The sequence below is a fragment of the Chlorocebus sabaeus genome, chromosome 10 (genome assembly GCF_047675955.1).
Source record: "Chlorocebus sabaeus isolate Y175 chromosome 10, mChlSab1.0.hap1, whole genome shotgun sequence".
NCBI lineage: Eukaryota > Metazoa > Chordata > Mammalia > Primates > Cercopithecidae > Chlorocebus > Chlorocebus sabaeus.
The window spans coordinates 90,163,967-90,182,193 of NC_132913.1; the positions used below are offsets into that span (position 1 = coordinate 90,163,967).

General features: G+C 38.9%; 1 protein-coding gene across 2 annotated transcripts in view; it reads left to right on the top strand.

Moving 5' to 3' along the window:
* FAM117B (family with sequence similarity 117 member B) overlaps positions 1 to 18,227 on the top strand; it is a 141,657-nt gene that overhangs the window by 104,893 nt on the left and 18,537 nt on the right. The window lies entirely within an intron of this gene.

Here is an 18,227-nt window from a genome sequence, read left to right on the forward strand (position 1 = left end):
TTTCACAGAGCAAACATAAAAAAATTTTTTGGCAGTATATTATAATTATTTTCTTTTATGGAGATTACTTTTGGTGTCATACCTAAGGTAGTCTTTAAAGAAACAACTTTCAGAATTGAATCAGAACAACTTACTTATAATTATCACAGTAGATCACAAGACTTCATTTTTCTCTCAACTCAAGTTTGTGGAAGTGAGGACATCTTTAGGGAAATGGAGAATTTGTATTAAGAAAAAAGACATCAATTCAGACCATCTTAAATAAATATATTTCTGAATTATCTAAGATTAGTGAAGTACTCATTTTAGAAACTTTCTGGTTATCAAAGGATAGGAAACTACTTTTAGGAGAATTGAAAATTTCAAAAGATAAAAATTAAGAATCACATACTCTCACTGTATAGGGATAACTTTTCAATATTTGGGGGCATTTTAAACTTGGTAGGATGTAAGTTTAGTCCTGATTCTGTGACCCTAGGTTATTAGCTTCTCAGAGTCTCACTTTTACAATGTAAAATGGGGGTAGTAACTACCTATTTTTATAGAGAGAGCTTTTGTAAAAGTAAATAAAATAATGTATATAAAATGCTTAGAACAATGCCTAGCACATATTAAGTGCTTAATAAGTGCTACCTATTTTATAAAACAAAATGGAGCTTCAATCTTTTTATAAAACCATATATTGGCCAGGTGTGGTGGCTCACACCTGTAATTCCAGCACTTTGGGAGGCTGAGGTGGGTGGATCACTTGAGGTCAGGAGTTCGAGACCAGCCTGGCCAATATGGTAAAAACCCTGTCTGTATTAAAAATACAAAAATTATCCGGGCATGTTGGCACATACCTGTAATCCCAGCTATTCAGGAAGCTGAGGCAGGAGAATTGCTTGAACCTAGGAGGTAGAGGTTGCAGTGAGCCGAGATCATGCCACTGCACGCTAGCCTGGCTGACAGAGTGAGACTCTGTCTCAAAACAACAACAAAAATCCGCATATGTTCTGTTGTTTTCTTTGCCCCTAACTTTGAATGTTAATATTTTGTTAACATTGTTGAGATTGTCCAAAGCATCATTTTTAATGGTCCTGTGGTGTATCATATTATAGATATTCTATGCTTTTCTGTGCCCACTTTCTTCCTTTCCCCTTCCCTTCCCTTCCCTTCCCTTCCCTCCCCTCCCTTCCCCTCCCCTCCCTTCCCCTCCCCCTCCCCCTCCCCGTGTTTCTGTCTGTCTTCCTGCCCTCCCCTCCCCTCCCCTCCATCCCTCAGTCCCTCCTTTCCTTCCCAGGATCTCACTCTGTCACCCAGGCTAGAATGGAGTGACCATGGCTCACTGCAGCCTCAACCTCCTGGGTGCAAGTGATCCTCCCACCTCAGCCTCCCAAGAAACTGGGACTACAGGTGTGTGCCAGCATGCCCAGCTGATATTTAAAATTTTTTATAGAGACTGGATCTCCCTATGTTGCCCAGCCTGGTCTCGAAGTCTGGTCCTTAAGCAATCCTCCCTCAGACTCAGCCTCCCAAAGTCCTGGAATTACAGGTGTGAACCACTGTGTCTGGCCTCTCTATTGTTAATCATTGTAAATTTTCCATTTTTCATTAATATATACCATTGAGATGAACAGTGAATAATTTGTCATCCCCAAATGGTTTTTCAGATTAAAAGACAACAAATTTAAAATCAAATGTTTAGGTTGGGCATGGTGACTCACACCTGTAATCTCAGCACTTTGGGAGGCCGAGGTGGGCAGATCACTTGAGGTCAGGAGTTTGAGACCAGCCTGGCCAACATGGTGAAACCCCATCTCTACTAAAAATAGAAAATATTAGCCGGGCGCGGTGGCGGATGCCTGTGGTCCTGGCTACTCGGGAGGCTGAGGCAGGAGAATGGCGTGAACCTGGGAGGCGGAGCTTGCAGTGAGCCGAGATTGCACCAGTGCACTCCAGCCTGGGTGGCAGAGCGAGACTCCGTTTCAAAAAAAAAAAAAAAAAAAAAAATTCCCAGAATTAGCAGAGCGTGGTGGCAGATGCCTTTAATCCCAGCTACTCGGGAGGGTGAGACATGATAATCACTTGAACCTGTGAGGCGGAGGTTGCAGTGAGCCAAGATCACACTACAGCACTTCGGGCTGGGGAACAGAATGAGACTCTGCTTCAAAAAAAAAAAAAAAAAATTAGGTATTTAATTTTTATCATAACACTTTAGTAATAAAATATCTAATATATAGTTATTGAATTCTAGCATATAGTTGGTGCTTTGCATTATTACTTTGTATAATGTATTTGTGCTTATTTTATAGTTTATGGAACAAGATTTAGTATATTAAGCCATTTTTGCATCTTAACTAGCTGCTGCCTAATTATTACAGGAAAGAAGTGTGGAAGTTCAGCTATTATAATTGGTTTTGGTACATATTCTCTAACCTTTAGATCGTCTGTAGCTATTGAGCCATATATGACATTCTTTTACCTTGCAGTGAATTTCATAGCTTGTTCATATTGGAGAAGTTGTACATGGAAGTCATATTGCTTGAAGCTAGATGATTTAATGGCTATGGAGGTCATTTGATTGTACCTGCTTTAAAATTTTTCTAGCTACAAAAAGAATCATATGATTACATTGATGCCAAAAAAAAAAAAAAAAAAACAACCCCTGGGAAATGTCTATTTATGTTAGAAATACTCAAGAACATTAAAATAAGGAAAACTTTCTTAATATGATCACACACATACACACACCTCTCTTTACCTTAAGATCCCATGCTATTAATGAGAATGGGGAAATATGAGAGACACTTCCACTAAGATCAGGAACAAGGCAAGGATTTTTACCATCCCTCCTTCTGTTTACGTTGTACAAGTGTATTAACTAATACAGTTAGAAAAGAGAAGTCAGGCCATTAGAACTGGTAATGAAGGCCGGGCGCAGTGGCTCACGCCTTCATCCCAGCACTTTGGGAGGCCAAGGCAGGCAGATCGCGAGGTCAGGAGACAATCCTGGTCAACATGGTGAAACCCCGTCTCTACTAAAATACAAAGAATTAGCTGGGCGTGGTGGTGCGTGTCTGTAGTCCCAGCTACTGAGGAGGCTGAGGCAGGGAAATCATTGAACCCGGGAGGTGGAGGTTGCAGTGAGCCAGATCGTGCCACTGCACTCCAGCCTGGTGACAGAGCAAGACTCTGTCTCAAAAAAAAAAAAAAAAAAAAAAGAATTGGTGATGAAGAAATAAAACTCCCTTTCAGATAATATGATAGTATATCTAGTATATCTGGAAAACCTCCAAGAATCAATAAAATCAATGAAAAATTTTTGTATGATTGCAGTCCATAGCATTAACAAGCTAAAATCAATACCATTTATATATACAAACATCAACCAGCTCTACTGTAAAAATCCCAATTTACAGTAGCAGCAAAAACAACTAAATACTTAAGAATGAAATTAATAAGTACTACACAATCTACATGGGGAAAATTAAAAACACTTCTGAAAGATACAAAGTAGACCTGTACAAATGTAAAATGTGTTATTCTTGGATAGGATGAGTTAATATAATACTTTCTAATTTAATTCATAAATTTAACACCATCCCAATAAAAATATTAGTAAGCTTTTTGACAGCATTAGAAAAGTTGCTACTAAAAAAAACTTGCTACCTAAAGCTCATAGGGAAAAGTAAATATGTGAGTATGACCAGGAAAGCTGTGAAAAGGAAAAACTGAGGGCAGCTAGCCTTACTAGATATCAAAACATACTATAAAGCCCTTACAAGTAAAGCAATGTGCTCCTGGTACGTGAATTGACAAATCGTTCAGAGGAATAGACTAGAAAGCCCAAAAATTGACTCAGGTACATACAGAAATTTACTGTATGGTAAAGGCATCTCAAATCACTGGTCAGAGATGAACTTTTGAATTACTAGCACTGGGACAAGTCGTAGCCATTTATAAAAAGAATTCGGCCACACCATATACAAAAACAACCTCTCAATGGATTAAGGATCTAAATGTAAACAACAAAACCATGTAAGTATTAGAAGACATTACTGAATTCTTCTGTAATCTCAGCAAAAAATAAAAAAGATTCCTATGACTCAAAGTTCATAATCAGCAAAAGGTTGATAAGTTTAATTATATCAACATTTTTGTATGGCAGAAAACATTATAAACCAAGTGTAAAAACTGAAAAAACAAAATATTCACAACATACACCACAGACACAAAGGGCTAATAACCCTAATAAAAGAACTCTCAAAAACTGAGACAGTTGCTGCTACCAGTGCGTGCATGCACCCTCCAGTGGCATAAGGATGGCCCTTGCCTGCCACCAGCCCCCACAAGCACCTCTTGGGAATCTGAGGATTGGCCCATGCTGCTGCTGCCACTCAGTCACACAAACCAGCCGGGGGCCTGGAGACCGACGTACTCAGTCCACCACTGCTACTGCACTGCCAACACCACACACACTGCCCAGAGTCCTGAGGACACACCTGCCCAGCCTACCACTGGCACCTGAGCATGCCACATGGAAGCCCAAGGACCAGCTTACCCAGACCCACCAATACTGGTGCTTGTGTATGCCACCCAGGGGTCTAAGGACCAGCACACTGGGCCCACCGCCACCACTGCTGATGCCTGAGGACTAGCCTGGCTAGTATTCCTGTACCCTGCAAAGCCTTACCACAGCCTTCACTGGCAACTCCAGCCTAAGCTGCTGAGAAACTCAGAGACACCACTGTTACTGATTATGGCCAAAGAAATCATACAGAGACTACACTACTGCATCCACCCAGAATCAAAGACAAAGCTACCCAAGCAATGCAACAGATAAATCTATAGGAAAAAGGCTTTCCCTCTGAAAGCCAATTCAAAAAATTAGAGGAAGTGACTGTTATACTAAATGTACAGGTATTAATATAAGGATACAAGAAAAGTAGAAAAGCGGGGAACCATGACACCTCCAAAGGAGCCCAATAATTCTTCAGTAACAGATCCCAAAGAAAAGGAAATGGGTGAAATTCCTGAAAAACAGTTCAAAATAGTGATATCAAAGAAACTCAGTGACATACAAGAGAACACAGATAAATGATACAAAGAATCAGGAAAATGATTTCTTATTTGAATGAGTAGTTGAATAAAAGAGATAAAAGAGATAGATTAAAAAGAACCAAACAAATCATGGAGCTGAAGAAATCAAAGAATGAAATAAAAATTCAGTTGAGAACTTCAGCAATATACTAGATCAAGCAGAAGAAAGAATTTCTGAACTTGCAGACAGGTCTTGTGAAACAATCCAGTCAAACAAATAAGAATAAAAAGGGATGACAAAGCCTATGTGACATACAGGAAGCAACAAGCAATCAAGTATTTGAGTTTCAAGAGGTCCGGAAGAAGAGATGGTCAAAGGCATCGAAAACCTATTGAGTGAAGTAAGAGCTGAAAACTTCCTCAGTCTTACAAGAGATATGGACATACAGATACGGCAAGCTCAAAGATCCCCAAATAGTTTTAACCCAAAAAGGTCTTCTCCAAGGCATATTATAGTCAAACTGTCAAAAGTCAAAGACAGAATTCCAAAAACAAGAGAAAAGTGTCAAGTCACATGTAAGAGAATCCCCATCTGTCTTAGTTCATTTGTGTTTCTGTAAAAGAATACCCAAGGCTGGGTAATTTATAAAGGTAAGGGTTTTATTTGGCTTGTGGTTCTGTAGACTGTACTGAACCTCAGACTGCATCCACTCATGGCGGAAGGCGAAAGGGAGCCAGTGTGTGCAGAGAGAACACGTCAAGTGAGGAAGCAAGAGAGAGAGAGGGGTGGTGCCAGACTCTTTTTAACCACCAGCTATTGTAAGAACTAATGGAGTGAATTTACTTCTTCCCTAGAGAAGGTATTAATCTGTTCATGAGAAACGTGCCTCCATGTCCCAGACACTTCCTATTAGGCCCCACCTTCAATATTGTACATCAGATTTCATCATGAGGTTTGGAGGAACAAATATCCCAATGATAGCACCGTCAGACTAATAGTAAGTTTTTCAGCCAAAACTTTACAGGCCAGGAGAGAATGGGATGATATATTTTAAGTGCTGAAAGAAAAAAGACTGCTAGCCAAAAATATTTTACCCAGGAATAACGTCCTTCAAAAATGAAGGAGAGTTGGCTGGGTGTGGTGGCTCACACTTGTAATCCCAGCACTTTGGGAGGGCAAGGCGGGCGGATCACCTGAGGTCAGAAGTTCGAGATCAGCCTGGCCAACATGGCAAAACCCCATCTCTACTAAAAATACAAAAAAAAAAAAAAATTAGCTGGGCATGGTGGCAGGTTCCTGTAATCCCAGCTACTTGGGAGTCTGAGACAAGAGAATCACTTGAAACCAGGAGGCAGAGGTTGCAGTGAGCTGAGATTGTGCCACTGCTGATGGAGCTGAGACTCCATCCTGGGTGATAGAGTGAGACTGTGTCTCAAAAAAACAAAAAAACAAAAAAAACAAAACAAAACAAAAAACAAACAAGGCCGGGTATGGTGGCTCACGCCTGTAATCCTAGCACTTTGGGAGGCTGAGGCAGGCAGATCACTTGTGGTCAGCAGTTCAAGACCAGCCTGGCAAACATGATGAAACCCCATCTCTACTAAAAATACAAAAATTAACCGGGCATGGTGGTGCATTCCTGTAGTCCCAGCTACTCAGGTGGCTGAGGCACGAGAATCTCTTGAACCCAGGAGGCAGAGGTTGCAGTGAGTGGAGATTGTGCCATTGCACTCCATCTTCAGTGACAGTGAGACTCTGTGTCAAAAAAAAAAACAAAAAAAACAAAATTTAAGTCTTTTCCGGACAGGCAAGAACTTAGGGAATTAATCACCACTAGGTCAGCCCTGCAAGGAGTACTTAAGCAAGTCCTACATCTGGAAATGAAAGGAGGATATCTACCATTATGAAAACACACAGACATAAAATTCACTGGTTGGAGCAGACATAAATGAGAAAGAGAAAGTCAAATATTATCACTATGAGAATCCCACCACATGTAAAGGTAAACAATAAAAGAGGAAGAAAGGAACAAAGAATATACAAAACAATCCAGAAACAATTTAAGTGACTGACAGGAGTAAGTTCTCACCTATCAATAGCAACCTTGAATGTAAATGGCTTTAATTAGAAGATGTAGACTGGCTGAATGGGTAATAAAATAAGAACCATTAGTATGCTGCCTGCAAGAAACTCACTTCCCCTGTAAAAACACGTATTGATTGAAAGTGAAGGGATGGAAAAGGCTTATTCCATGCAAATGGAAACCAAAATTATGCAGGATTAGCTGTATTTATATCACACAAAATAGACATCGAGTCAAAAAACAAAAAGACAAAGAAAGTTATTATATGTAATGATAAAGGGATCAAGTCAGCAAGAGGATATAACAATTGTAAATATATATGCACCCTACACCAGAGCACCTAGTATGTAGTGCAAACAGCATTAGAGCTGAAAGAGAGAAATAGACCCCAATGCAATAATAGTTGGAGACTTTAAGACCTCACTTTCAGCATCAGATCATCTATATAGAAAGTCAAGAAAGAAACATTGCACTTAATCTGCACTGTAGATCAAATTGAACTAATAGACATTTACAGAATTTTTCTTCCATTAGCTACAGAATACACATACACATATCAGCACATGGAACATTCTCCAGGATAGACCATATGTTAGGCCACAAAACATACCTCAACAAATTTTTAAATATTGAAATTATCAAGATCTTCTCATACCACAGACTAGAACTAGAAATCAGTAACAAGAGGAAATTTGGAAACTGTACAGATACGTGGAAGTTAAACAACATGCTCCTGAATGACCATTGGGTCAATGAAGAAATTAAGGAAATAAAAAAAAAATTTCTTGAAGCAAATGAAAATGGAAGTACAACGTACCAAAACCTATGAGATAACAGTATATTGCTAAGAGGAAAGTATATACCAACAAATGCCTACATTAAAAAAAAGATTTCAGATAAACAATCTGAAGAGTGTACCTCAAGGAACTAGAAAAGCAAGAACAAACCAAACCTAAAATTATTAGAAGAAAGATTATTAAAGATAGGTATGAACCAACTATACACTAACAAATTGGGAAACCTAGAGGAAATGGGTAATTTCGTTGACACATACAGCCTACAAAGATTGAACCAGGAAAAGGTAGCAAACCTGAACAAACCATGTTACTGGTTATGAGATTGAATCAGCAATACAAATTGTCCCGACAAAGAGACCAAGGACTGAATGGTTTTACTGCTGAATTTTAACAGACATAAAATAGAACTAACACCAGTTCTTCTCAAACGATTACAAACAATTATAGAGGAAGGAGTTTCTCCTAACTCATTTTATGAGGCCAGCATTACCCTGTACCAAAACCAGACACTGGCACAACCACCACCACCGGGGGAGGGGAGGGGGAGGTGCGGGGGGAAACCACTATGGGCCAGTATCCCTATTGAACATAGATGCAAAAATCCTGAGCAAAATACTGGCAAACCAAATCTAACAACACATCAAAAAGGTAATATAACACGATTAAGTGGGATTTATTCCAGTGATGCAAAGATGGTTCAACATAGACAAATCAATAAATGTGATACATCACATTAACAGAATGAAGGACTTAAACCATATGATCATTTTAATAGACACAGAAAAACCATGTGATAAAATTCAGCCTGGTCAACATAGACAAATCAATAAATGTGATACATCACATCAACAGAATGAAGGACAAAAACCAACAATCATTTTAATAGATACAGAAAAACCATGTGATAAAATTCAGCATCCCTCCATGATAAAAACTCTCAACAAATTAGGCATAGAAGGAAAATACCTTGACGTAATAAAAGCAATAGGTGACAAACCCACAGCTAAATTGTACCGAATGGAGGAAAGCAGTAAGCCTTTCCTCTAAGAACTGAAACACGACAAGGATGTCCATTTTTACCAGTTACTCAGTGTAGTACTAGAGGTCCTAGCCAGAGCAGCCAGGCAAGAGAAAGAAAATGCATCCAAACTGGAAGACAGGAAGTCAAATTTTTCTTTACAGATGACATGATCTTATATATAGAAAAACCTACCCATTCCAGTTTATCTGTACGTAAAGTAAGAACCAAAAGACTACAAAAAAGTCACAAAACTGATAAATGAATTTAGTAAAGTTGCTGGATACAAAGTCAATATATAAAAATGAGTAGTGTTTCTATACACTAATAATGAACTAGCTAAAAAAGAAATCAAGAAAGCAATTCAGTTTACAATGGCTAAAAAAGAACAACAAAAAACCCTGAGAATAAATTTAATCAGGGAAATGAAAGATATCTACAACAAAAACTGCAAACACTAATGAAAGAAATTGAAGAGGACACAAATGGAAAGATGTCCTATGTTCATAAGAAGAATTCATGTTATTAAAATGACCATACTATCCAAAGCAATCTGTAGATTCATTGCAATTGAAATATTAATTGTTTATATTAAAATACCAATGGCATTCTTCACAGAAATAGAAGAAACAATCATAAGATTTGAATGGAACCACAAAAGACTCCAAATAGAGCAATACAAAGCAAAAAGAATGAAGCTAGAGGTGTCATACTATCTGACTTCAAAATATGTCACACAAAATTATAGTAATCCAAACAGCCAAACAGCATGGATCCACAGAACAGAATAAAGAACCCAGAAATAAATTCATACATTAACAGCCAGCTCATTTTTGACAGAAGTTCTGAGAACATCCACTGGAGGAAAGAACATCTTCAATAAATAGTGCTGGGAAAACTGATTTATGCAGAAGGATGAAAGTAGACCATTATCTCTTACCACATATAAAAATCAACCTAAAATGGATTAAAGCCTTAAAGGTGAGAGCCAAAACTACAAAACTCCTGGAAGAAAACATAGGGGAAATGTTTCAGCACATTGGTCTAGGCAAAGATTTTATGGCTAGGACTACAAAGGCCTAGGTAACAAAAAATATATACAAATGAGACTACATTAAATTTAAAAGATTCTGTACAGCAAAGGAAACAACAGAGTGAAGAGAAAGCCTGTTGAATGGAGGAAAATATTTGCAAAGTGTTCATCCAACAAGGAACTAACATTGAGAATCTTCAAGGCACTCAATAGCAAAAAAACAACAACAAGTAATGCCATTAAAAAGTGGGCAGTCTGACTAGACATTTCTCGAAAGAAGACACAGATTAAATGTCTGACTAGACATTTCTCGAAAGAAGACATAGATTAAATGGCCAACAGATATATAAAAAAATGTTCATCTTCACTAGTCATTGGGGAAATGCAAATCAAATTCATAATGAGATATCACCTCACCCCTGTTAGAATGGCTATTATCGGCCGGGCGCGGTGGCTCAAGCCTGTAATCCCAGCACTTTGGGAGGCCGAGACGGGCGGATCATGAGGTCAGGAGATGGAGACCATCCTGGCTAACACGGTGAAACCCCGTCTCTACTAAAAAGTACAAAAAAAAACTAGCCGGGCAAGGTGGCGGGCACCTGTAGTCCCAGCTACTCGGGAGGCTGAGGCAGGAGAATGGCGTAAACCCGGGAGGAGGAGCTTGCGGTGAGCAGAGATCCGGCCACTGCACTCCAGCCTGGGTGACAGAGCCAGACTCCGTCTCAAAAAAAAAAAAAATAGAATGGCTATTATCAAAAAGACAAAAAATAACATATCAAAGGGATACCCTGCACTCACATGTTTATTGTAGCCACTCTCAGTAGCCAGTGTATGGAATCAACCTAAGTGCCCATCAACAGTTGAATGAATAAAGAAAAATGTAGTGTGTTTGTGTATACATGTGTATACATAACTGATCAGTGTTTCGTTGTGTATGTGTACACACACACACACACACACACACACACACACACACACACACACAGTGTAGTACTGGAGATCCGAGATGGGCAGCCTGAGTACCCACCAACAGTTGAATGAATAAAGAAAAATGTGTGTGTGTGTATACATGTGTGTAAAGACTGATTAGTATCCCATTGTATGTGTGTGTACAATGGAATACTAATCAGTCTTAAAATGAATAAAATTCTGTGATTTGCAGCAACATGAATTAGAACTGAAGGTCACGTTAAGTGAAGTAAGCCAGGCATAGAAAGATAAATATCACACTTTCATAGTCATAGATAGAAGCTAAAAAAATTGATCTCATGGAGGTAGAGAGTAGAAGGATGGATACCAGAGGCTGGGAAGGGCCAGAGTCACGCGGGGTGGGAGGTCATGAATGAAAAGAGGTTGGTTAATGGATACCGATATGTAGTCAGATAGAAGGAATAAGTTCTAGTGTTCGATAGCACAGTAGAGTGACTGTGGTTAACAATAATTTATTGCATATATCATTAACTATGAGAGAAGATTTGAAATGTTCCCAGCACAAAGAAATGTTTAAGTTTATGGATATTCTGAATACCCTGATTTGGTCATTACACATTATATGCATGTATCAAAATATCACACGTACCACATAAATATGTACAATTATTATGTATCCAAAAAACTGAGGGACAAATGACTAAAAACCCAAGAAAAGAGTGAATGGACGTTGTCAAGAACTATATAGAAATGAACCTTAAAGGCCGGGCACAGTGGCTCACGCCTGTAATCCCAGCACTTTGGGAGGCCGAGGCGGGTGGATCATGAGGTCAGGAGATCGAGACCATCCTGGCTAACATGGTGAAACCTGTCTCTACTAAAAATGCAAAAAATTATCTGGGGCCAGGCGTGGTGGCTCATGCCTGTAATCCCAGCACTTTGGGAGGCTGAGGCGGGCAGATCACAAGGTCACAAGATCGAGACCATCCTGGCTAATACGGTGAAACCCCGTCTCTACTAAAAATACAAAAAATTAGCCAGGTGCTGTGGCGGGTGCCTGTAGTCCCAGCTACTTGGGAGGCTGAGGCAGGAGAATGGCGTGAACCCGGGAAGCGAGGCTTGCAGTGAGCTGAGATCACGCCACTGCACTCTAGCCTGGATGACAGAGCGAGACTCCATCTCAAAAAAACAAACCAACAAAAAGAAACAGCTGGGCCTGGTGACACGTGCCTGTAGTCCCAGCTACTTGGAAGGCTGAGGCAGGAGAATTGCTTGAACCTAGCAGGCGGAGGTTGCAGTGAGCTGAGATTGCGCCACTGCACTCCAGCCTGGGTGACAGAGGGAGATTCCTCCTCAAAAAAAAAAAAAAAAGAAAGAAAGAAGTGACCTTTAAATATACTTTGAAAAAATCATGCTTTGAATAATGAGAATTAAAATACAATATCAATGTATACAGTGTAATCAGTTTATATGTAAACACCATGAAGAGGTTTTTCAAGTCAGTAAGAAAAAAACAGATAACATTCCTTGCTACAAAATGGACAAATGACTGGCTATCATTTTAAAAATTTACTTTCGTTTATGTTCTACAATATAGAAAATAAAGGAATGAGAGCACTTGTAGTTAATGAAACTTAGCAAAGGTTTAGAAAAAATAAATCCAGTTTAGAGAGTTTCACGAAACATATATATTCATACAGTGCAGATAAAAATGTGAGGAGTAAAAATATTTTACTGTTCGGTTTGGCATTATGAATGAAAGCCTTGAAAAATCTTCCCTATCCTTTGTGTCCCCCCAGAAAAATAGCTCCCCCACCCCAGGAATTTATTCTAAGGAAGTGTTTATGTATGTGTGCAAATAATTGTCTAAGAGGATGTTCATGACAGTATGGTTCTGTAATAGTGAAAAATTGAAAACTATTTGTTTAATAGAGCATTGATTTCTTATGTAACGCACTCACAAAATGAAATACTCTGCACCTATAAAAATGATTTGGTTAAACGTTTTAAAGCATAGAGATAGGTTACAAGTCTGGCATGACGTTAAAAAAAAAGAAACCACTGGGTTCAGAACGCTATGTACAATATGTTTCTGGTTAAAAGTGTATATGTATATAGAAGAAAGAGGACTAGATAGAAGAGTTTTTATAAAATTATTAATAGTTGTTATCTCTGGTGATTGATATCTATTTCTTTCTTCACTGAATATTTTTTTACTTTTGCAATAAAGAAAACAGTGCCAGTCCAGGCACAGTGACTCATGCTTGTAATCCCTGCACTTTGGGAGGTCAAGGCTGGGAGGATCACTTGAGGCCAGGAGTTCGAGATCAGCCTGGCATAGTGAGCCTCTGTCTCTAATTGTATTTTTAAAATTATTTAAATAAAAAAGAGTAAACAATGAAGTTAAAAATAGTTTCTCAGGGCAAACTTTTTATGGACATATTCAAGTTCTCTGGATCACTATATCTCTGGCTTATGTTTAAGTATGTTCTTAAGTCTATTGAAAACTGTAGAAATAAAAAAAACTAGAGGTGAGTGTATTAGTCTCCTCAGGCTGCCGTAACAAAATATTATCCATAGACTAGGTGACTTTACACAACAGAAATTTATCTTCCAGTTCTGGAGACTCTTAAGTCCAAGATCAAGGTGTCAGCAGAGTTGGTATGTAGTTGAGGGTTCTCCCCTTAGGTTGCAGACAGCTCCCTTCTTGCTGTGTGCTTATATGAACTTTTCTTTGTGTGCATGGAAATGGAAGGAGTCTCTCTGGTGTCCTGTTGGACCAGGGCTGCCCTTCCATATGACCTAATTTAAACTTTACTGCTGACTGGGCGCAGTGGCTCATGTTTGTAATCTCAGCACTTTGGGAGGCTGAGGCCGTCTGATTGCTTGAGCCCAGGAGTTTGAGACCAGCCTGGGCAACATGGTAAAACCCTGTCTCTACCAAAACAGTACAAAAATTAGCCAGGCATAGTGGCATGTGCCTGTAATCCTAGCTACTCAGGAGGCCGAGGTAGGAGGATCACCTGAGGCCAGGAGGCAGAGGTTGTAGTGAGCCAAGCTCATGCCACTGCACTCCAGCCTAGGCAACAAGGTGAGACCCTGTCTCAAACAACAACAACAAAACAAACCTCAACTACTGCCCTAGGTGCCCCATGTCCGAATACAGCCACATGGGCAGTTAGGGCTCCTACATAGGATGTTGGGGGGGATGCACACATCCATATACCAGCCTTGTTGAACAAGCATCTTGTATGTTTTGGGCTCTGTGCTTGGCAGTGGCACTAAAGAGATTAATAAGACATAGTTTCTCTCCTCAAGTTAATTGTAGAAAAATAATCCAGAAGAAAAAAATACCAACTCTGTCCCTAGGTGTAGCTTGCTTCTGATATTTTGGGGAAATACTCTTTTTTCTGGGTGAAATATAAATATGTGTATGTATCTGTTTTATATGCATGTATTGGCTTTTGGTTGAATAAACATTAAGGGGCAAAGGAAACGTGTTCTTTTAACTTCCTGCTTTTGCGAAATGTCTGGGGTATATGAAACTTTTGTTCCAGTAGGTAGAACAGAAAATGTTGAGATACTAGGTATGGGGGTTTCTCTGTGCACATAGAATTTATGTTTATATTTGAGGAAAGGGAAAATCAAAAAGTGCATATAAGGACTAAACCCTTGAAGACATATAGGTCAAGCTTTAGTCCCATAATTTTCTGTTTGCAAATTTGCAAAATTATTTTATAATTCACCTTCTAAAAATTGTGTCTTTACAGATCATCTATGTTACTTGAAGTTTATGACTCAGCTGACTACTGCAGGTTATATCAGGAATTTGAGTTTTTATACCTATGGAGTGTTAGTGAGTTAAAGTTTTATTGTCTGACCAGTAGTTGACTTGTGACATTGATTGTGCTTTAGCCACCTGCTAAACTGTATATGGAGTTGTCACCACTTACGAAAGCTGAAAGGGTCTAACCAGGACAAGTGTTCAATCAAATGACTGAGAGAATAGATCTATGGATATGGCTAAGATCTTCCTCAAAAAAATAGTTTTGAGGCTGGGCACAGAGGCTCACGCCTATAATCCCATCTCTTTGTGAGGCCTAGGTGGTGGATCACCTGAGGTCAGGAATTTGAGGGAAAAAAAATTTTTTTTTGAAAATTGTGTATCTGTGTGCCAAAGATCTACACTGTGGAGAATGGCTCAAAAATATAATTTGAATTTTTAAAAATTATATAAGTTTTCTCTATAAAACATTTATAGAATACCCAAACTTAAGATTTTTCTTTTCTTTGGTAGTGGATCCTGAGATTGGAAAAGGGATCAGAAAGAAGAGATGGAAGTAAAGGGAATAAGTAATGTAGAAGCTTGAGGCTGTGGGCAATGTGGGAACAGAAGGACTTATAAAAAGGGAAAAATTAGGAGACACTATATGTAAAAGAAAATAAGTGACAAAAAAATGTGAGAAGATAATTATTTTAATACGTAATAGGGAAAATACAAAATAAAATTTGCAGCTACTGTTTTCCGAGCGTTCATGCTTTAGAGGCCAGGCACCATACCAGGTTTCCTGTCGTTTCATTCTTAAAGCCATGAGGTAGGTTTCTGTGTCCTGTGTTACATATGAGGACCCAACACTAACTGAGCAGTGGAGACATGCTCACTCAGTACTTCTGCATGGAGCTTCCCCTTGGCCTTTTTTAATCACAAATTTCTTGTGTTTGCTAAGGAATCTTGTTGTACTATTATGCTCTTTCTTCTCTTCTTTTCTTTTTTCTTTTCTCTTGCCTTCCTGTCCACCTGCCACCCCCTTTCTTTTTCTCTCTTTCTCTCTCCTTCCTTCCTTCCAGTTCTAAAGGGGAGCAGGAATAAAAGGAGAAATAGATATTTAACACTAAGTTCTGTATCACACAGCAAGGTTATCAGGGAATAAAACTAATGGTCATTGATTAGAGGCTCTCTTACCTTTGTCTTCTTGCCCACGTCTTCCTGAAAGAGGTTTTCCAAAGAAACTTTCCTAAATGAAGGATAGGTTAATCACCTTTCTTTGCTAGACAGTAGAAGAGTCTACAAGATGTTCATCTGGCACACTGTTGTTAGTAGCTTTGGCGGATACCTCTGTTAATGCTTGTTTCATATTTTATTTTGAGTGTGTTATCAGGAAAAAAGTAATATCCTGTAATTATGTAATCAGATAGTTCTTTCCAAAAGTAATACTGTGACAATAAAAACATTTTTAATTTAAAAATTTCTATATATAGATTTTGGAAGTGGTTCTCTTAAATAAATAAATCATATCATGAAAATGGCCATACTGCCCAAAGTAATTTATAGATTCAGTGCTATTCCCATCAAACTACCATTGACATTCTTTACAGAATTAGAAAAAACTATTTTAAATTTCATATGGAATCAAAGAAGACCCTGTATAGCCAAGACAGTCCTAAGCAAAAAGTACAAAGCTGGAGGCATCACGCCATCTGACTTCAAACTATACTACAAGGCTACAGTAACCAAAACAGCATAGTACTGGTACCAAAAGAGACACATAGACCAGTGGAGCAGGACAGAGACCTTATAAATAACACCACATATCTACAACTATCTGATCCTTGACAAACCTGACAAAAAAAAGCAATGGGGAAAGGATCTCCTATTCAGTAAATGGTGCTAGGAAAACTGGCTAGCCATATGCAGAAAACTGAAACTAGACCCCTTCCTTATACCTTATACAAAAATTAACTCAAGATGGATTAAAGACTTAAATGTAAAACCCAAAACCATAAGAACCCAAAACCATAAAAACCCTAGAAGAAATACCATTCAGGACATAGGCATGGGCAAAGACTTCATGACAAAAATGCCAAAAACAATTGCAACAAAAGCCAAAGTTGACAAATGGGATCTAGTTAAACTAAAGAGCTTCTGCACAGCAAAAGAAACTATCATCAGAGTAAACAGGCAACCTACAGAATGGGAGAAAATTTTTGCAGTCTACCCGTCTGACAGAGGTTTAATATCCAGAATTTGCAAGGAACTTAAACAAATTTACAAGAAAAAAACAACCCCATCAAAAAATGGACAAAGGATATGAACAGACACTTCTTAAAAGAAGACATTTACATGGCCAACAAACATGTAAAAAATATATGAAAAAAAGCTCAACATCACTATCAGAGAAATGCAAGTGAAAACCACAGTGTGATACCATCTCATGCCAATCAGAATGGCAATTATTAAAATAAGTCAGGAAACAATAGATGCTGGTGAGGCTGTGGAGAAATAGGAATGCTTTTACACTGTTGGTGGGAGTGTAAATTAGTTCAACCATTGTGGAAGACAGCGTGGTGATTCCTCAACGATCTAGAACCAGAAATATCATTTGACCCATCAATCCCATCACTGTATATATACCCAAAGGATTATAAATCATTCTACTATAAAGACACATGCACATATGTGTTTATTGCAGCACTGTTTACAATAGCAAAGGCATAGAACCAACTCAAATGCCATCAATGATAGACTGGATAAAGAAAATGTGGTACATATACTTCATGGAATACTATGCAGCCATAAAAAGGAATGAGATCATGTCCTTTGCAAGGATATGGATGAAGCTGGAAGCCATCATCCTTAGCAGACTAACACAAGAACAGAAAACCAAACACTGCATATTCTCACTCATAAATGGGAGTTGAACAATGAGAACACATGGACACAGAGAGGGGAACAACACACACTAGGGCCTGTTCGAGGTAGGAGATGAGGAGAGGGAACTTAGAGGACTGGTCAGTAGGTGCAGCAAACCACCATGGCACACGTATACCTTTGTAACAAATCTGCATGTTCTGCACATGTATCTTATTTTTTTTAAGAATAGATAAAAACAGAAATAAATCTCCCCCCAGAATATAAATAATTGTATAGATTAATCTGTTCTTACGTTGCTATAAATACCTGAGACTGGGTAATTTATAAAGAAAAGAGGAGCTGTGCATGGTGGCTCATGCCTGTAATCCCAGCACTTTGGGAGGCCTACACAGGCGGATCACAAGGTCAGGAGTTTGAGACCAGCCTGGCGAATATGGTGAAAACCGTCTCTACTAAAAATACCAAAAAAATTAGCCAGGTGTGGTGGTGGGTGCCTGTGGTCCCAGCTACTCAGGAGGCTGAGGCAGGAGAGTCGCTTGAACCCAGGAGGTGAAGGTTGCAGTGAGTTGAGATCACACCACTGCACTCCAGCCTGGGTGACAGAGTGAGACTCGTCTCAAAAGACAGAAAGAAAGAAAGAGTTTTAATTGACTCACAGTTCTGCAGGCTGTACAGGAAGCATGACACTGGC